The sequence below is a fragment of the Panthera uncia genome, chromosome B1 (assembly GCF_023721935.1).
Source record: "Panthera uncia isolate 11264 chromosome B1, Puncia_PCG_1.0, whole genome shotgun sequence".
Classification (NCBI taxonomy): Eukaryota; Metazoa; Chordata; class Mammalia; order Carnivora; family Felidae; genus Panthera; species Panthera uncia.
Window position 1 is genome coordinate 116,465,619 of NC_064811.1, and position 21,852 is coordinate 116,487,470.

At 41.5% G+C, this 21,852-nt stretch overlaps 1 protein-coding gene across 2 annotated transcripts in view; it reads right to left on the bottom strand.

The window, feature by feature from the left end:
• MAML3 (mastermind like transcriptional coactivator 3) overlaps positions 1 to 21,852 on the bottom strand; it is a 414,602-nt gene that overhangs the window by 354,224 nt on the left and 38,526 nt on the right. The window lies entirely within an intron of this gene.

Here is a 21,852-nt window from a genome sequence, read left to right on the forward strand (position 1 = left end):
AAGTAACTTTTTCTTCTTTTTGGCTCTTTGTATTTCTTTAAAATGCTGTTTCGAGCTGAACAAACTATTTGAACGTCTTCCCCTTCCTTCCTCCCTCTTTCCTCTCTCTCTGTCTCTTTGTTTGTGTCTCTGTCCTCTGTCTCTGTCTCTCCCTCTCGATTTCTCATCTGATCAATAGCTTCTCTCTATGTCATGGGGTGTGCAATAAACTGTTCTTTTTCTTTTGTCTCAAAGCCAAAAGTCACTTTCTGGAGAAACAAGTTCCTCTTCTCTGGGAACTGTGAGCGGCAGCCCAGTGGAGGTTTGGAAGCCTGCCACAGATGGCCAAGAACAAAACCCAGGCCAATCAGCAGGGCGGATCTGAGCCCACATCCAGAGAGGAGCTGCCTCACCACAGCCCTGCTGCTGCCACCAACTGTCCGAGGAGCTACCTCTAGGGGCCGGGCAGGGAGCCCCACCTTCCTCAAACAATGTCACAAAGTCCCTGGTAGTTGCTGTGCAACCTACCTTTCTTCACTCTCTGTGGTCAGATTCTGTTCTGACTCAGTGAAGAACATTTGCTTCCACCTTGTCTGTTCCCAGCCACGTCAGTCACTCTCCCCAACTTCCACAGAGAGAATCAGTGGAACCACCAGCCGCAGATCCTCCAAGATCATACTCAGAACTCAGCCTGGAGCCCCAGTTCTTCCCTGGGCATCTCTGCAGACAGGCCAAACCCACATATCGAAAGCCGAATCCATTAGCTGCCTCTCCAATGTGACCCTTCCGTGTATGACACCAGCTGCACTTGGGGCTGGGAGGTCATGCTTGACTGCCTCCTCTCATCTCCTACACCCAACTGCAAGCTTTCTGAGTTTTACTTAATAAACATTTCTCAAATCCAGCTTCCAGAATCCAGAGATACGGCCACGGTCCTAGGTTAAGCCTAAACCTGTCCTCTTCATTAACCACCTTTCCCCTCTGCCAGGAGGGGCCTAATACATACATCTAACTCCACTGTCCAGTGACCCCCCTGGCCCGCCCCCCGAGCCCCCCAGCATGACCTTCAGGAACCGGTGTTCCCGTCCCCTGTCACCACAGTCACTGCCTGCAGTGTGGACCTGCTCTCGGCACCTGCCTCACGAGGATGCCTCCCGCCTCTGTGCTCTTGCTCAGGCCCCTCTCACCCCTTCGCCCAGCTAATAACTATGGCATTGCCCAGGCATCTTCTTCCTTTGCTTCTCCTCCTCCAGCCAGGCTACGTGCCATTGCTCAGGGCTCCTATAATGCTCACGCACGTTTCTATCACTGCATCCAGTCCCTCAAAGCCAACCTGGGGGGACTGTGCAGTATTTCTGCTTGTGGTCTCAGTACCCATCACACACAAAGTGATGCCTGTCACACCCAGTAGGCCTCAGCAGCTGGGATTCTGCATTGGCACTGCAGGACTACCGGCTAATACCGTCCATCACCAGCGCAATCAACACTTTAGTCTGAATTAGATCCGTTTTGGTGTTATCTATTTAAAGTAGACAGACGCCTAGACACCAAAGGACTGTGTCTACGTAACAGATTTTGTCTGGCAACTTATGTACTTTGGGTAGTTAATGTGATGGAGTTGACGATGATGACGATGACAGTGACGTCAACCGTGACAGGAAACTGGAGATGATTAGACGTCCTTTTATTCTCTGAGGCTGTGCAGTTGCTTAAAACGGTACATGATGACTCACAGAATGACAGCTCACTTGTCCCGAAACCTTAACTAACCGGAATACAGCCCGGAACCTCAGTCAGACACACTTCTGAAAAGCCAAAAGATCAGCAAGTGCGCACACGAGAGCTTAAAGAGATCCCTTTTTAGGGGTCATCTGGTCTGCACTCAGAACCTATTTGTTCTTCCTTTAACTCTACCTCCGATCATCTGTGCCATCTCCGTCCTCAGTCACGGCAAGTCAGATGTAAAATGTGAGGCGGGTGAGGTGGAAAGAGGCTCCCAGGGACCAACACGGTGGTGGTGGCACAAGACTCACCAGGTGCAAAAGCAGAGACAAACTTCAAAAGAAACAAAGTACACAGCAGTCTGGCAGTCTGGGGACAGTTCATGTTTAAGGACAATGAGTTCCACACATGTTAATAGACCCTAATGACACATCACACGAGAGGTACAGTATTTACCCTCATACTGATGACTGAGATAGCAAAAGAGAGCTGAAATCTGTCCAACAGTCTCTACTTGCAGGCAAAAGGAAGTGGGGAATATTTTAAGAAGGATTTCTATCAAAGCGTTTGGGTGTTTAGGGGCACCTGGGTGGCTCACTCAGTTAAGCGTCCCACTTTGGCTAAGGTCATGGTCTCACTGTCCATGAGTTCAAGCCCCCCATCGGGCTCTGTGCTGACAGCTCAGAGTCTGGAGGCTGCTTCAGATTCTGTGCCTCCCTCTCTCTGTGCCCCTCCCCTGCTCACACTCAGTCTCTCTCTCTCTCTCTCAAAAATAAATAAACATTTAAAAAAATGTTTTAAAAAAGTGTTTGGGGTTTTGTTTTGTTTTGTTTTTTGTTAAGTTTTGGCACCTGCTGGGGTAGATTGTGTGTCATCTGGAAATTTTACTGCTGAGATACCTAACAAGTGAGCCATTACTTAACTCCATCCAGCATAGACCCGTTAAGTAAGCACGTCACAGGCCTTGCCTACCAAGAGTGTGCAACCTAAAACAACTCAACACCCTAGAGAATTCATTTGTATATGCAGCTTTATTTTAAAACACAGTGAAACAGGAAACCCTTCTGCCAAAAAACTACCAAATATAGCATGTCCTACACCTCCCCATCCATGCAAAACACTAATGGACTATCTCAGGTCAAGGGCACAAGAGATGAGTCTATTTCAAGGCAACTTCCAATTCCAAAACAATTTTCTTTCGGTCTTGACCACCCTCTCTCTGCCTCTCTTTCCTTTCCTCTCTCCCACTGCCTTTCGCCATCTTTTCTTAGACCCTCAAATACACAGGAGCAGCTTAGATGACAGAAAAGGCCAAGACAACCAGGTTCTGTTTACTTCATGCCAGGTCATCATTTCCTGAGTGGTTCAGCAGATACAACCCAGGTTAATCCAGAGAAGGGGAGGATGACAGATACCTGGTTGTTTTTCACAATTAAAAAAAAAAAAAAAAAGTCAGAAATGGGATTAAAAGAAAAGGCTATTGGATTAGAAAATATTAAAGGAGAGGGGTACCTGGGTGGCTCAGTCAGTTAAGCCACCGACTCTTGATTTCAGCTTAGATCATGATCTCATGGTCAGCACCCACGTCAGGCTCCACACTGAGCACGGATCCTGCTTGGGATTCTATCTCTCTTGCTTTCTCTCTGTCCCTCTCCCCTGCTCATGCTCCTCTTTCTCAAAATAAACAAATAAACATTAAAAAAATTTTAAAGAAAATATTAAAGGAGAAACTCTTTTAGAAATAGGATATTGTCAGAAGGAACGTACCAAGAGGAAAGAAAGGGTGGAGGGTGGACAGAAAAAAGGACCTGGCTAATCCTATGAACAATATCAAAGAGTTAAGTAGAAAGAATGATGGGAAAGAAGCTAAAGTTTGGCCACTTATCTGACCATTCCTGAAAAACCAGAAATTTCACAACTGCATCTCCTAGCTCATTGTTTCTGCCCTTCCTGGTGACAAGAAGGAAGTGAACGCTTTGAGCAAGATGGGAGAAATTACTACCATATTCCCAGTATTGTGTTTCTACCAAATGTTTCCAAGCTGGCATAGGAGGAGGAGCATTAACTGTCCGTTTCTGACTGGTCTGGCATTTTGTGAACCTACCTCAATTAAGGAACTTGTCTTGAAAATCTTCAAGTCTTTCCTATTTTTTCCACGATAGTTAACAAAGTAGTAGACTAAAGAGACATAAACACTAGTTACTCATTTATTCCACATTAACTGAGTACCTATTATGGTTTTGGTCCAGAGAGTTCTTAGAGTTCTCACATTTTCAAATTGGGACAGATTCTCTTTTGCATGTGTGGAGGGTGTTGACTTATCTGATGAAGAATATAATTGCAGTCTACTCAAAAGGGCAAAGGTTTAAGGTTTGAAGTCCAATGCTATTGCAAGCAAGATGCCTGTCCTTGGGCAAGTTACTTAACTTCTCTAGGCACTGATTTCTTCATCTGTTTAACCGAGGGCTAAGTCTCATTGTTTGGGGAAGATTAGATGAGACATTGGATGGAAAGCACCTAGCAGAACCTGGCATGTGGTGCTGAAGCAATCACTCATTCAGTAAATATTTACTGAGCATCTACTACATGCAGGCTCTGTTCTAGCCACGGACGCTCAGCAACAGAAAAGAGAAGCCCCATCCCTCTTCTCATCCTTGACATGTCACGAGGGCTCTGAAAACCTGTGAGATTTTCACTGTGTGAAACACAGTGGGTGCAGAACCAATCTTCCAAATGCCATGATTTTCAAACCTCATTGGGATCTACATCAAGAATTGTGTTTTTTCAAGTGAGAATTAGCCCACAGCCATGACCCTGAGCTCCTGAACACAAAGGCAATGTGGCTACTGGTTCACTCTGGCTGTTCACCTGGGAAACCAAAGGAGCCGGCTGAAGCAACTCACAACCTGGTCTTCATGGTTTGGACAGAAGTGGAATCCAAGAGACACAGATTGTTGTCCCTCTTGCTTTTTGTTCTTAAAGTGAGAATGGAGACTTAATTTTGTTTGGGGACTTAGGTAGGGAATGCAGCTCTACACAGAGGAAGTTCCCAAATGAACTGCTACATTGTTTCTGTTACTCTCTGACTCATTTTTACTTTTCCTTCCCAACCCTCCCTGATGTCTTGGTCTGTTTCATATGAGGCACAATAGATTCTTTGTTTACAAGATTCTAATGTGCCATAAAACTGGTTATTAAGCCAAGAATTTTTTATGCACAAAAAATAGAGGCAATATCAGGTAAATTGACATGAATCGTGTATTTTACTTTCTTATCTCTAACATTTAAGTAGACAGAATTGATAAACTAGCTGAAAACTCTGTTTGAAAACTAGGTTCAAGTCGGAGGCATGTTATTGATATATACACACATACTTATATACATATATATAATTCAGGGGCAAACATCTTAAAAAGCCTAAACAAAATTCTGTATTCTCTATTTTTGTTACTGGCGCAACCATCCACCTAGTCTCACAAGTAAGAAATTTTTAGTTATTTGCAACGAGTGAGGCAATGAAGTTTTTGTGGGAAGTCATACATGCTTTGTAGCCAAACACACTTGGCTTTGAATCTTAAATCCTACTCACTCCTAGCGATCCAATGTCAAGGAGGTTCTTAAACGTCTCTAAGCCTCAGTGACCTCATCTGAAAAGTGGATTTTGGAGAGAATAAATTATGTAAAGGATATAAGCTGGGTTTTTTTTTTTTTTTTTTTAAAAAATTTTTTTTTAATTATTTAGTTTGACTAGAACGTATCTTGTATGAACTGATCCATTTATTTTTTTTTTTATTTTTTTTTTTATTTTTTTATTTTTTAATATATGAAATTTACTGTCAAATTGGTTTCCATACAACATAAGCTGGGTTTTTGGACTCAAGTTAGGCATTCAGAAAAACTTGTTCCACCATCCCTTCCCCCAACACATCATTCAGCACCTTTCTCTTCCTTCCATTCTGTTGCCCAGTGACTGCTCTCCTCAACAATGGCCATCTAACTGGTTTCTTGGCCTATCGTCTGCAATTCCCAGTATCCATCCGAACCTGCTATTAGAAACAGCAGTCAGAATCAGAAATTTAATCATGGCACTCCTCTGCCACAATTCCTCCTCTGGCAATTACATTCAGAACAAATCTGCATTCAGAGCAAAGTCCACACGTCCCCAACCCATCTGTTCAGCCGTGCCTCCCATGACCACCCCACCTCTGCCCCCTGAACAACCACAGCCCCCATGTTGCAGACTCCCAGCATTGTTTGCATAGCACACCATCTGCTCTGGTGCCTTGACTCCTCCAGGATTCCATCCCCACTCCACCCCCTCCCATCTGTAGAGACCAGCATCCTCCTCAAGGCTCAGCTCAAATACCACGTGCCCTTTAAAACCCTCCCTGACTTCCCTGGCTGACTCAGTGTCCCATTCATGCTTCAGTGATACCTTGCTCAATTTTATTACTTAAACTTTGTGTTCTACAGTAATCTATATCCATGATGGTCCTTCTCCACGGGATTGTTAGTTCCACCACGATAGAGGGCAAATTTTATCCACTTGTTTTATTTTCAAGTTTTATCATTCCCTACATGAGGAAGACAACACCAAAAGGCAAAAATGGAGCAAGATACTCTCAAGGTACTTCAAATTCTGATGCACTGGAAATGAAGTATTGGGTGTATTTAAAAAACAACTTGCAGAAAACCCCCAGCAACTCACAGAGGTGTATGCCATCTGTGCTGGATTAAAGACGGCCACAAATACTTTGATCCTTCTTCCACTGACAGGTAAGTCTATTACTCTCCCCTTGAACATGAGCTGCCTGTAGCCATTTTTGACAAACACAGTGACATTATGCCATTTCCAAGCCTAGTTGTCAATATGAATAACAGCTTTGGCCGGGGTCTCTTGGAAACCTGAGCCTCCCTGTAAGAAATCTGATTACCTTAGTGGAGAAATCTCATGGACAGGCCCTGAGTCTACATGGAAAGGCAGAGGGACCCAGAGGAGATCAGCCTTCCAACCATCCTTGCCAAGGTGCTGGGCAGGTGAGCAAAGCCATATTGGACCTTCCAGACCAGATCAACTGTTGACTACATACCACTGAGTAAGCATAGTTAATGCTATGGAATAGAAGAATCACCTAACTGAGCTCTGTTCAAATTCATGGTCAACAAAATCACAGAGATAATTAAATGGTGGTTGTTTTAAGCCACCAAGTTTTGTTGTGGTTTGCCAGCAGCTATTGGTAACTAGATCACCATCTTAAGCACTTTGGGCTCAGCATCCTAGCCTACTTAATAGAATAATTTTCCTCCAAAGGAACGTTTCTCTTTTTTGTAACAGAATAGTTAGGGGAAACTGAACTTACCTTAAAGAAATGTGTGTTATACATTACACATGTGTATTACAACCCCAACTGTCCTGGAGCCTGGTAGGTAGATCTTTCATCTCAACTAGATGATCAGCAATGTGAGGGCAGCTCCCATGTCTTATGCTGTACCTTTTTCCCACAACATGTGGCTCATAGCAGGTGCTCAATACTATTTGTTTATTTGATTTATTGAATGCCGGCTTAGTAAGGAGCACTGTATTAGAAGACCTGGAGACGCAGAACCTAAATTCTATTCTTTTTGTTGAGAAAGTAAAAGATGACATATGTACTTAATAGATAAATTCAAGAACAAGGTGATAAAACTGCACAGGAATCCAGGAGACTCCATTCCAGTCTTTCACCATGCACACGTCTTGTGCAGGTGAAAAGGAAATCTTCGTCCCTTCATCTGTCTAGCTATCAAATGAGGAGAATCACATCTGATACCTTGTAGATCAGGATAAGTTAGAAGTAAATGAGGTTTTAGATTGAAACTATCTTCAGTTCTTTGGACAAACAATACTAGGGAAACTTACGGTACTATCATTATTTTGCATATATATGTGATTCTAGTATATTAAATAGCCTGAATTATTACATGCAATTCCTTGTGCTGGACCAGCTGAGCATTTGTTGGAAATTTATCAGATTTCCCCTTTTTTTTTTTTAACGTTTATTTATTTTTGAGAGAGGGAGAGAGGCAGAGACAGAATGCAACCTAGGGAGGGGCAGAGAGAGAGGGAGACACAGAATCTGAATCAGGGTCCAGGCTCTGAGCTGCCATCACAGAACCTGACGCAGGGCTTGAACTCATGAACCGCGAGATCATGACCTGAGCAGAAGCTGGCCGCTTAACCAACTGAGCCACCCAGGTGCCACAAGATTTCCCTTTTATTGTCTTTAAGATATAGCAAATAAAACAACACTAAAATGTATGGTGAATTCAACTAACTTTTGAAGGAGATATAACATGTTTTGGAACTAGAAAAAATCACCTATGCCGTAAGTCTGGGTCTTCTACAAAATGTCAACCAAGCAAAATGTGGTGGGAAGCTCAAAACTTACATGCATAATGGTTTGTATTGTCTTGTTATCATGCTCAGTACTCAGCAAAAAGCCTGGGCTATTAGACAATAAACTCTAGCCTACTCTCGTAGGTATCACTTCTTCAGTATATGAGATGGCATCTACTGAGGCACCATGCTGATTGCATTATGTCATTTCTCACACGACGACAACCCTATAAGGCAGCAAAGACTTCTGACTGTATTTTAAATTCAGATGGGGAAATTGAAACCCAGAGAGATTTTGTAACTTTCCTATATTCATTTGCCTTCATTGCCATAACAAAACACCACAAACTGGATGGTGTAAACAACACGAATTTATCTCTCACAGTTCCGGAGGATGGAAGTCAAAGATCAAGGTGCCAGCAGGTCTGGTTTCCCCAAAGGGAAATCCTGCTTGGGATTCTATCCTATGCTTGCAGACGGCCACTTTCTCACTATGTCCTCATATGGCCATTTATCTGCGTGCGGGCATTCCTGGTGTCTCTTCGTCTTCTTATAAGGACACCAGTCTTACTGGGTTAAGGCCTGACCCTTTGACCTCTTCTAACCTTAATTATCTCCCTAAAGGTGCTATCTCCAAATAGTCACACTGGGAGTTAGGGCTTCCACCTATGAATTTGGGAGGATATAATTCAGCCCATGATACCTCCCCAGATCACGGAGCTAGTCAGTGGTGGGGCTGGGGTGTACATCCTGGCTCCCTGCCACTTCTTATAACCCACGCAATTGCAGTGTGTGGGGCTGCCCCATCCCACCACACCCCATTCTGTGTCCAAGGAAACAGCCCTGTGTAATTACCCATTGCACAAAGTTAAGAGAACAAAGGCGTGAGTATGGACATAAAGGAGAAAAGGGAAGCTGAAATGCAGAAAGGCAAATGTAAAATCCAGGAAAGTGGACTCTTAGAAAGGCAGGAAATGTAGCTCACCCCCAAACTTATTCTTCCATGGCCAAGCGTCCTCACCCCACCCCCATGATGCTGGCTTTGTGGTAACAGCAGGAAGCTCCCCCATCCTTTCAATGGGGAGGAAGGTCTTGGGAAGCAGTGCTTGCTCTACTAGAAGCCATTGGCAGGGAACAACCCAGTGACCTGCTTTTTGCAAAGTTACACAATAATACACAATTTAATTTCTCATCACATTTTTGTAACCAAAAAATGTCAAGGACCCTTTTGCAGTGCTATATGGTTCATAAATGCAATTAATAAAGATTTACTGATTAGCTAAAACATGTTAAGTCCGAAAAAGCAATACATGCTTTTCTCTTTCTTTCAGATAATGCAAGGAAGCATCTTATATTTATAAAGCACAAGCTTTCAACTATATTGGATTTTCCTTTTAAAAAGAACAATAATTTAAAGTGGCTGCTAGCAGAGAATTGTTAGGTGCATTTAAATGGGTATTTGTGTTCTGAAAATCTTAATTGGAACTCTTTTATTGTTGCTGTTTATCTATGTGTTTGTTTTGGTTCTGAGGGAGAGCTGAGGTTCCTTGCACATTAGGCTTTCATCTGAAATTCTGATTTCATACAAAATTAAACCAGCATATTGTAGGTACAACTTTATACAAAGCATTAAGACATGCTGCAGTATTATTTTAAAAATATATGAAGGGGCGCCTGGGTGGCCCAGTCGGTTAAGCATCCAACTTTGGCTCAGGTCATGATCTCACAGTCTGTGAGTTTGAGCCTGCTTGGAGTTCTTGTCTCCCTTTCTCTCTGCCCCTCCCCTGCTAGCACTCTGTCTGTCTCTCTCTCCAAAACAAATAAACATTAAAAAAATTTAAGTACATGAAAAATCAAAATGGTTTTTCTATGTGAATCATTCTATAACAAATATGAGACATAGCAGGACTGGTGTAATTTGGAAAGAGATAAAATCTCTGTTGCCCATTACCTGTCCTCACACCATAGCCTTCCTGGACTCCACAAGATGGTTAAGACTTACTAGCTAACCCTACGACATAGCTAAAGAGGTAAAAATTCTGCTTCATCCTCACTATTGTTGGCTACTACAACATTAACTTCAAAATCACATTCTCAGTTTGACCACAGCAGAAACCAAATGTTGGTTCACAGGTCAGCCCATCCTACTGGTCAGCAAATGACTCCAACAATATTTCTCTCCTCTTTTTCTCCCAGTAAAGATACGGTAAGTACTATTGCACACATCATGTCAGTAATTTCTGGTCTTGAATAGAGATACTCATTTGGTACTAAAATCTAATAATACAGAAACTCAAATAAGAGAATTAAGGCATCATTATAAAACTTTCTTTTTTTTAAAACCAGCCAGAGGGATTTAAAATTACATATATATTTTTTTTAATTTTTTTTAACTTTTTTTTTTTATTTATTTTTGAGACAGAGAGAGACAGAGCATGAACGGGGGAGGGGCAGAGAGAGAGGGAGACACAGAATCGGAAACAGGCTCCAGGCTCTGAGCGGTCAGCCCAGAGCCTGACGCGGGGCTCGAACTCACGGACCGCGAGATCGTGACCTGAGCCGAAGTCGGACGCCCAACCGACTGAGCCAACCAGGCGCCCCTACATATATATTTTTAACATATATATTTTAATAGTCTATTAGTGGCACAGTCCTTCATCCTGGATATTAACGCAAAGCCTTCTTCGTCTTTCTCTCTAAACTTTCTGAGCAAATGTAGAGGATCCAGAGTGCTCATGTAAGGAGTAAAAGATAACTCTGATATTTCCACCAGGATCCCCCGCTTAGCAGGAACATGTTCCAAGGCCTTGTCCTGAAGCTCCATGACTGCACAAAATCCTCCACTCTCTGCAAAGCCACCACCACCAACATGTAACTTCCTTATGCCTTCTTTGTGTCCTATCATTTAAAAAAAAAAAAAAGTTGTGTAAAATAAAATCCTTTTCTACTCATTCACATCTTCGGATAAATCATTTTATTTATAACTTGAGAAAAAAAAAAACCTTTAAAATGGTAATCCAAATAATCATGATACTAGATTTAACCAGCAGTGGGTCCAGAGGTTTCCTATAAAACTACATTAGCATGGCCTTAGCCTGACACTCATTTCAAATTCTCATCAAGTCTACATCTCCTGCTCTACCTTTTCAGGACTAAACTAAGTGCAAGTAAGTGTCAAGTGCCCCTACAGAACCTCTTACTACCTTGTGGAATGAATAATAGCAATTAAACATGAAAAGACCCAACAAATCAGCCATGTGTCTGACAAAACAGGATTATTCCCTGCAGGGCATTTTCAAGTTAGATCATATCCATTTTTCTTGTTTACAAAGCCTACTATTGATAAAGTATAGCAGCTGCCTGTTTAAATAGCTTAACTGACAAATTAGTAAGTGAGCATACAACTCTGAAAGTTTCTTGTGGGAAACATGAAGGGGGGAAAAAGTGGCCCCCTCTCCCAAGCCTGGTCGATAACATCCATGACGCATCATCACAATCAGTGATGGAGATACTGGCCCACTGATGCTGAACTCCTGAAATCTTAATATGTACACACCCAATGAAATTAACAGGAAAACATTTCTGTCCTTAAAAAAATTATAACTGAATATGAAGTAGCTACAGTTTTCCAAATTCAAAAAAGATCTTAAATGAGCAAGCATGCTTTTTCCACCTCAGTGCTTCTAATCCCACTTTTAAGAGTCCTTACTAATAATCCCATCACTCTGCATTATGCTACACCACCAGGGATAGGCATCCTAAAACGAAGGGATCGCTTGTCATCTTTCTTTCAGGATATTTCTTCGTAAAAACTGACTTTTCTTAGAAAAAAAGAAGCCCTCCTGAGGCCTGTAACAAGACTGGAGGAGAGGAGGCTCAAATTAATTTTCCATTTCCTGTTGTTTCCAGAAACCTTTCTCTTTGACTAGACATTCCCAACTAACTCTTCTATTCAGTCCTGAAATAGAAATCGTCTTTTTCTTCCACCTGCTCCTTACTGTCATAAGCTCCAGTTCTGGTCAATGGATTTATAGCTCTCCAGAGTAAATTTTCTTACATAATACACTTGGTAAATTGCTACATGCACGAGTCTTAGACATACCAATCCAACAGAAGTATGTATGCATTCACGTGTGCATCCACAGATGAGTGAGCTGTGAAAGTCAAGAAGAATCTTCCCGTACAACTGGGACCTTACTTAGACTCGGGCTTCTTTGTCCAAAATAAAACAAAACAAAAATCAGTATTTCCAAACGCCGCTAAAGTAGGAGGATGAACAAACTAGTTTATATGAACAAACTAGTTTAGGGTGGCCTGGAGACTGATGCACATCAACACCTCATTTCATCATTTTTTATGGCTTTAATGTTTACCTTTTTCTTAATACTGGTATTGTAATCACCTGGACCATCTATAAAGCATTGACACATAATCACAGTTTCAGAACAATTCTTTTTCTTTTTATCTAAAATAAACAAAGCTTAGCAAAATCCCAAGATTCACTTCTAGAATGAAATCTATTAAACAAGGAGTCAGGCTTAAAAGGGGCGGTGTCTTTATGCAAACAGGAAAACAAAGAGCAGGAATTTATTAACGTTATTGAATGGAGCACTAAAATCTCCATTATGTATATAAACTATATGATGAAAATATATTGGTCAGCAGTCAGCACAAAGACTAAAGGTGAGTCTAGTTTTCAATCAGCTACTTGGGGCTTAAAGCTGAAGAACCATCACCATTGAGTCCTTTGAAAAACTATAAATCTTCTTCATCTTAATTACTTAAATCATTTTTCTGGGACTGATGGATGACCAGACTCTTTACCTGTTCTGCCTAATATCTCCTTTTATTTATAGTCTCACAGACTATGGACTGAAAAATGCTTTTTTTAGGTAAAGAAGAGAGCCTTCAACAAGAATGCTAAAAGACAGTGGCAGGGTGGGCAGAAAACACCCTAAGAGAAGGCACTGAGACAAAAATACAAATTAAACAAAACAGAACAAAATCCGGAGGGAACAATCATGCAAGTCAACAACCTCCAGCTTGTAAGAACTTAACAGGCAACAACCATTAACCACAATCTTTGAACCCCAAATCATATACATAACAAAAGATATACTATATATGGGGTTATTCTTGCTGACTGAACTCTAGAGAATCACCTTGTACACCTTTCCTTCATTCCATCCCTCAGCTAACTCAATCCACCGCATATGTGTGTACGTGCGTGCATGCGCACGCACGCACACACACCTGCCATTGCAGAATGTGTCACGGTCTCGTTCTTTTGTGTCTTTACTCACACTGTTCCCTCAACCTGGGATTCCCTTGCCTCTTCATCTACCTTCAAATTATCTGTTCATCCCTTAATCGCCAGCTCCATCATGAGCTCCTCTTGGGGGTTAGATGCCCCCTGCTATGTACTCCTCCATGCATTTGTCTCTATTTCTACTACAGCACTTAACAAACTGTATTGTAATTCTTACATGCTTCCCTGGGTCTCCAGTGAGGTCCTTGAAGGTAAAGTTGGTCTTGTACATCTCTTGAAACCACGTTGTGGAAAAAAAAAATACATGGAGTCTGGAGTCAGACACTAGAATCCTGGGTTTGTCAATGTCCCTCTCTATAAAACGATAATGGTATATCTACTTCTCAAAATTACTGTGAGGATTAAAAAACTTAATTACCTTGCACATACTAGGTGCTCACCAACTGTTGGAGCTACTTCTTTTTTCTTTTGGGAGGAGTTTTGGTGTTTTTTTTTTTAAGTTAACTCTGTGCCCAATATGGGGCTCAAACTCACCACCTCCAGATCAAGAGTCACATGCTCTGCCTACTGGGCCAGCCAGATGCCCCACAGAGCTACTTCCTTTTGAATACCAGCACAAGCAAAATACCTACCATTTAGTACATGCCCAGTGCACGTGTGTAGATTAAAATGAATCCGTAATACTCTAGCTGACCATTATATACCAATGGTATATAAAGGTAATTTCACCTAGTCTTATTAAGTTAGATTTCAATACTGAACAATATGCCAAAGAAGATACCCCAAATAAAATGTCAGAAGTTGGGGCCACACTGCCTAACTCAGAGGCCAACCAGGAACTATCCACTGTCTCATCTGTTCTGCCTGACTCACCAATGAACACACTCTCCTGCCCAGAGGTCCTTCTTTTTAAACTTCACAGTACCTCTTTTTCCTCAAATATAACATGGAAATGGAAACATACATGGTTTTCTTCTTCCTATTTACCAAGATAGTATGATTAAATGGGAACTAAGACTAGTTTCAACTTCTGGAGACAGGCACCACGTACTTACACACCCACATGAAACACACACATATTACACTCATTGCTTAGCATGTGAGGGTTTCAGTTCAAGGCACTTCTAAATAAAGGAGAGACAGAAGATAATGAGAAAGAGAAGAGGAGAGAACAAGGAAAGAAAGAGGAAAAGAGAGGTGTGGTAACTGTTCTTGACAAAGAGGAACCTCTCCGTCTTTGAATGGGTCCTCCTACATTCAAATGCACTCGGTCCAGTATGCATAACTGAGTATGACTCTATACTCTGTGTAGTCCTTAAAGTGCTATATCAGAAATCTAGGATGATTTCTTACCACTCCTTACTAACAAAAATTCAGGGAAGCTCTCCAGAAAAAGAAGGACTCAAATCTCTTGCAGTTGCAGAACTGGTTCCCTAGCCCTTAAGCCAAGCTTCTGGACGTCATGGTGTCTCCTTGCCTCTTCCCAAGCCACCATCCTATCACATTAGCTCAAGGGGGGAGCAGAAAGGCACCGTGTTAATTATGTGTATGCAGACAGCAGTGCAACATCCAGAAACCATTGTTTTCTTTTTAATAGTCCACTTTCATCTTATTAATAAAAAGTAAAAACTCTGACTTCTTCAGAATCACCTAGGGCTTTTAATGGAAATCTTTTCTTCAACTAGGCTAGCTTTTCTCCAGCTGATCCTATAAACACTGCTGGCAATTTTTTCCCCAATGCCTCTAACATATTTTCACTTAGCACCAGTTTGATGTATAAGATCTGACAGCCCGGCAGTTATAGGCCACCTGCATCACTGTCGCCATGACAACAGTGAAAGACAATCCATGATCCCATGCCCTGGTCACACGTTTCAATACAGCTTATCTGTCCAAAGCCACTGAGTCTAATGGAAGAGAGTAATTACCATCTTCCACTCATTGTCAAAATTCCCACCATATAATGCTCTTCAAAATTATTTTATTCCTCTCACATGGCTGCTTTGCAAAAACTAAAAGAAACCTTAAGTGGAAAGGGGGGTATGTGGGAGAAGGAGAAGGCTGTGACGGGTATAAATGTAGCTGACTGTGCGCGAACTGTCCCTTTGCAGCCAAAGAAGGCACCAGCCAGCCAGAGGGATACACAAACATCTCTGGTTTGCTGATTATCATCTTAAGATTTTGTTTAAATTTGAGCAAGGAATAAGCAAAACTTCCCAATTTCAGCCTATTCTAAAGGTGTTTCATGATTAGCACCGCAGTCCATGCACAGGCATCACGAGCCCCTTCCTACAGTCCGCGGTAGTCACGACACTCAACAGCACCACGGATCCCAGGGATGGAGATCACGAAGACGCAGAGGCCCTTCACGTGGACACTTCTCCAGTCATGGATCCCGGCACTCTTCAGCCTCCCCCCTATACACCACAAATATAAAAGCGGATGCTTGACTGGCTTAGTGTTGGATTTGGTACTCCATATTCTTAGTGGTAGTTACAACACTGCCATTGAGAAAAGTTCCATTCATACAGTATTGAAGTGAACTTTGACCAGCAAGTACCTCTGTAGAAAACCTTGTCGGGAAAAGTACCCAGGGGCAAGAGTTATTAAATTTAAAGGCAAAGCCAAAAGTCATATGGACTTGAAAAGCAAACTATAAACAGCAAAAACCAAACAAAGGGCAGAGAAGATAACCCTTCAGGTTTAGGCAACTCAACTCTTATAAGACTGCTCCACCTTTCTTAACTTCAGTCATTTTCACATAAATAGAACCATACCCATCATCTACTCATTGGCTACCAAGAAGGCTATCTGAAGTGGTACCTAGCTTCATGGTTCACATAAAATATTCCTATTAAAAGGAAATGAGCAATTGCATGTGGTGGGATAAACGCCAATCCACAAAAGGACAAAAGTTATGTAATTTTAAGTATAAAAAATTAATTCTTAGATTTTATTTGTACACCTGTCAGAATGAGCCTGAAACATTTTGTTTAGGCTAAGTCCTAAAAACCACCGCCATAAAACATTTACTCAGCTGTCAAAACATTATAGTTATGAACTAACATTACCTACAGCGTGTATTAAACATGGCATTATATACATTACACAACAAGCGTGGAAAGCCTGATTAGCCAAAGGTCTCTCTAACGCGGCCCCTTTAATTATTTTGGTGGTTGGTGGACAGGACTTCTTATCTTTCTCTTGGCCACCCTTTTGGTTCACTGTTCATTTGCAGTCCTCAGAGAAGGCCACAAAAAGAAGCAATGAGATGAAGCCGAGGTGGAGGCTCCTAATGGAAAAATTCAATAGTTTGCATTATTTTCTACAGGACACCACAGATAAAGATGCAAACATGTGGATGTTTACGAATCTCTAGTCAAAATGGCCCAACCATGACCAGAACATTCCAATCAATTCTGCCACCACGTAACACGTTGATGAAATGTTTCCATGTGATCATTTGTGGATTTCATTTAGTCATCCTACTTCATCTCCTCCCCCTACAGTGGAATTTGAAAAACATCATTTAGATAACAAGGGCTAGATAAACATAAAGGTCTTGATAGAACAGAGCTGGGAAACTTAAATTGCCATCAGCAAAGGAATTTCCTATCTGTTACACCCCCACTGTGGTAGGAGATCCAACTAGCAAGAGTCTGCTATAATGTCTATTGTAATCTTCCTTTAAAAGGATCTTCTCTGCTACCCCACTTCATTGGAAGGGCTCGGAAAACTGGTTTGGAAACCTCCTCTTGAGGAAACCAGAAGTTTCCACAATCAACCCAAAGAAGGAAGTATTTGTTCTCCCCCTTTAACTAGTCCATTTCTTAAGTCCCAGCCCTCACCTTGCCCTCCTCAGCAATTCTTTGTCTTCTTGATCTCTACAGTTTTTGAAGATTATGAACACATTCCTTCTAGAATGACCCTCAGTTTGTCCCATGTTTCCTCATGATAGATCCAGGGAATTCTTTTTCAGAATAACACAGAAATAAGACTGTGTTCTCACTACATCATATCAAGAGGCACTGATGTTGGGGCGCCTGGGTGGCTCAGTCGGTTAAGCATCCAACTCTTGGTTTTGGCTCAGGTCATGGTCTCACAGTTTCCTAAGTTTGACGCCCACGTTGGGCTCTGCACTGGCAGTGTGGAGACTGCTCTCTGCCTCTCTCTCTCTGCCCCTCCCCCATTGTCTCTGTTTCTCTCAAAATAAATAAATAATTTTTTTTTTTTTAATTTTGAAAAGAGGCATCGATGTTGGTTTGTCTCTATATTGGCAATAGTAACTAGGATTATATGGCTAAAGTGAAATCCCCCGGGTTTTTCTAATATAACATTAACATTGCCTTTGTAATTAATAAGTAATTTGTGGAGAGGTACTTCAAGGCTATGTAAACATCCCATTCCTCATAAAACTGTCATGTACCGGGGCGCCTGGGTGGCGCAGTCGGTTAAGCGTCCGACTTCAGCCAGGTCACGATCTCACGGTCCGTGAGTTCGAGCCCCGCGTCGGGCTCTGGGCTGATGGCTCGGAGCCTAGGGCCTGTTTCCGATTCTGTGTCTCTCTCTCTCTCTCTGTCCCTCCCCCGTTCATGCTCTGTCTCTCTCTGTCCCAAAAATAAAAAAATAAACGTTGAAAAAAAAAAATTAAAAAAAAAATAAAATAAAATAAAACTGTCATATACCACTCTTAGCATACAGTGATGATTTTGTAATTCCATCATTCCTTTTGTATTTATTAGTGGCCCTACCAAGTAAGACTTTTCTCTTCTCTCCCACCTCCCATTTATTTATGTATTCAATTCCTGTATCAGTATAGATTTATAGATCCTTATTTTACTAAATGGGTTATAATCCATTACCATATTTATTTTGATGCTCAAATGCTCCAAATTTGGCCAGTGGGAGCCCATCAAATAGGCTCCTGAGTCCTTACAATTCTTTAAGCATTCTACCTCCTACCTTCTGGCCCAACAAGATGCTCCAGGCCCACGTTGTACTTCCCTACCCCACCTCAGGAACAGCATTTTCTGCAAGTCATGCTCCACATTTTTAAAGATAAAATGTTGCCTTGATGGTGTCCAACACTCTGATGCAAATAAATTAAAAGAAGCAAAAATAAGTATCAGTCTGTTCAGTATAGAATGGAAACATTTCTGGTAAATCTGGGAAAAGTAGCCCAGTGCATCACCTTTGTCATGTGCTCATTTCCAGTGACATTAGAACTGGCTTTGCACTGGCCACACACAACTGGGCTATGAAAGCCATGGGGCTGCTTCCAGTCAGGGAGGAGAAAAGTGAGAACACAGAGATCAGAGTTCCAAAGCAATAATGCAGGACAATGTATATATAGCATGCCAGCCAGTCTGCCCTGCCAAACTTAGCAAAGATTCTTTGCAGGACTAGTAGAGCCTACCCAGGGAACCTACAGGAGGTGGGCAAGGATACCTTCCCCTCTCATGTCAGTACCAAATTATCACATCTCACTTTCTCAGAAAATAGTTTCTGGGTCCATTTTACATATAATTGCTTAGCAATCCACAACTGATCTGTGAGGGAGAAAATATTGTTATCTGTCCTTTCCAGAAAGAAAAAAAGAAAACTAAACAAAGAATGTTCTACAAGATGCTCAGAAGCAAGAGCAGCTTCGGGTTTTGTGGAGCCTGAAGCCCATAATACTTAATTGTTTAACAATAAAATTGCTAATATAATATAAAACAAAGCATGACTGTATGAAAATTTCTAGGGACCCGCCCAAAACTCTGTAAAGGGCTGTGCACATAAGAAGACCTGAAACTCAAGCTTCACTGGCTTCATGGTAAAAATTCACCTCTGCTCAGGAGCAATTCCAGCTTCTTGCCATGGATCCTACGGTCTAATAGTAGGGGACTAATTCTTCAGTGAGGACAGTCAGACAGCCCTCCACTGGTCTGAAAAAATCAGAGACTCCAGGAAATAGTACTGAGGACATATCTACAAGATGGGCTTCAAACGCCACCAGTTATCATTCAACATAAAGTAAGAAAGCAACCAGAACTCCCATAAAAGCATGGGAACAGCCTGTTTGGCAGAGGACTGGAGAGTCTTGTTGGCTGTTTGGTAGCAAACCCCATCTGTATACAAATGCCAGTCCAACTACCCAAGTGAAGTCACAATGCAGCTAGGAGACTTAGAACCCCTCAAATCAAAGTAGAGTGACAAACCCTATCTAAAGTCACAGATGCAACTTGAAATTCAGGCTAACAGGTCTCCAGGCTGGGGGGACTACTCACATTTTGGATCTGACTTTCATGTTCTTATAACTGCCTCATCCTCCACTGCATCTACCCCACTTGACCTGGTATTTCACATTCACTGAACCTACTACCATTGGCTGAACCCATTTTTCCCATCTTTGTGCTATTGATCAGGTTGCTTCCTATCCATGCAATGGCTTTCCTATCTTCCCTGCCTAGAAAAACCCTACTCATCCCTCAAGGCCCAGATCAGATGCCAGCTCCCTGCGTGGTCTTCCCTGATTTGCTCCTTACCTCCTCCCCCGGCTCTACAAAAATATAATTAAATCATTCCAAACGCTGTGTTCCTCAAACAGTTTTTTGTAAGTGTATTAGAGCCCTTATCACATTACACTGAGGAATGACGTGTAGAAATCTCACCAGTTACATTAGCACAAAGTCTATACCCACGGTCTTTGAATTTCCGGCAATCTCTATAGTACCTGGCACAGAGGGGATTTGAAAAAATATTTGTTGGGGCGCCTGGGTGGCTCAGTCGGTTAAGCGGTCGACTTCAGCTCAGGTCATGATCTCACACTCCGTGAGTTCGAGCCCCGCGTCGGGCTCTGTGCTGACAGCTCAGAGCCTGGAGCCTGCTTCAGATTCTGTGTCTCCCCCTCTCTCTGCCCTCCCCTGCTCATGCTCTGTCTCTCTCTGTCTCTAAAGTAAAAATAAAAACATTTAAAAAAAATTTTTAAAAAATTGTTGAATTAACGACTGCTGCCAAACTGCAAGTGTTCTTCTTCCTTTCACCTAAGTAGATGCTTATCTTAATTAAAATAAAACTACAATATTATCCGGTTTTAAAATCATGTAGCTCTATATAGCTGCACATAATTACACTCAATCAAACCACTGATATTTTTAGGTACCTCTTTCCCTTGAAACCCTCCTTGACTATCTTTGACAAAATATCAATGTATTCTATGGTATAAGTTTTATATATATAGATGTGTATTTTTCCCTTTTTTAAACTTTTTGTTATCAAAAATTTCAAGCATACAGACATAGTCAAAATAATGTAATGAATCTGTATCACCCAGCTTGCACCCATGGCTTTTCCTATTTCACCATAGTTCACGCCCAATATTATGGTCTAAATATTTGTGCCTCCCCCCAAATTCATATGGTGAAGTCCTAATCCCCAAAAGTGATGGCATGAGTGGGTGGGACCTTTGGGAGATGCTTAAGATGACTGTGATTAGTGCCTTATTAAAGAGCCTCCAGACAGATCCTGAGCCTTTTCTGCCACGTGAGGATACAAGAAGTCTGCGACCCAGAAGAGGACCCTCCCTCAATCATGCGGGCTTTCTGGTCTCAGACTTCCAGCCCCCAGAACTGTGAGTAATAAATGTGTGTTTATAAGCCACCCAGTCTGTGGTAATTTGTTACAGCAGTCCAAATGGACTAAGATACCCACTTTTCCTTTCAGAGGAAAGGAAACCCCAGTCATCATATCACATCTGTACGTATTTCAGAATGTACCTTTTAAGTGTTACTGCCTCTTTTCAAAAACATAACCATAATACCATATCACATCTAAAATGTATTTAATAATAATTCCTTAATATCATAAAATAATTCAGTTAGTGTTAAAATTTCCATTTGTGTGAAAACAATTTTTCCAATTGTCTCCATTTTTTGCACTACATTTTTACCAATGGAAATATACTGTTACTTCATACAACTCATAAACAAATTGTCCTATTTAAACAAAAAACCCCAAATTTATATCCTATAGAGCCATAACATTCCACAGGACAAGAGTCATGATGTCTCATTTCATTGCCATGTACTAATTATGCTGCTGAAATTTTGTTAAACATTTGTCCTATATAGATATATAAAATAATTTGTTTTCAGTTCATTTACCTTTCTACCCAAAGATTTCATTCCGCAAAGATTTCCACATGAGTTAGCACTACTTTAGAGCTATTCATAGCCCATAACAATACATTTTATTTTTAAGTCTTAAAGTACAAGTTTTTTGTCTTCCTGAAACTCAAGTGTTCACTCTTAATTAACACAAATGCTTTCCCTCTAAATTTTCACGTTTAAAATAAAACTATGGCTAGAAAAGAAGTGCCCTCAATACACAGTTCATAAACAAGTGAAGTATGCAAAGTAGCTTCCATGTTTTACTTGGGCATGCACGTTAATCCACAAGGGTCCACATAACACAAGTCATGAGCACAAGAGACCAACACCAGGGGTCTCTTCAGGCAGACTCC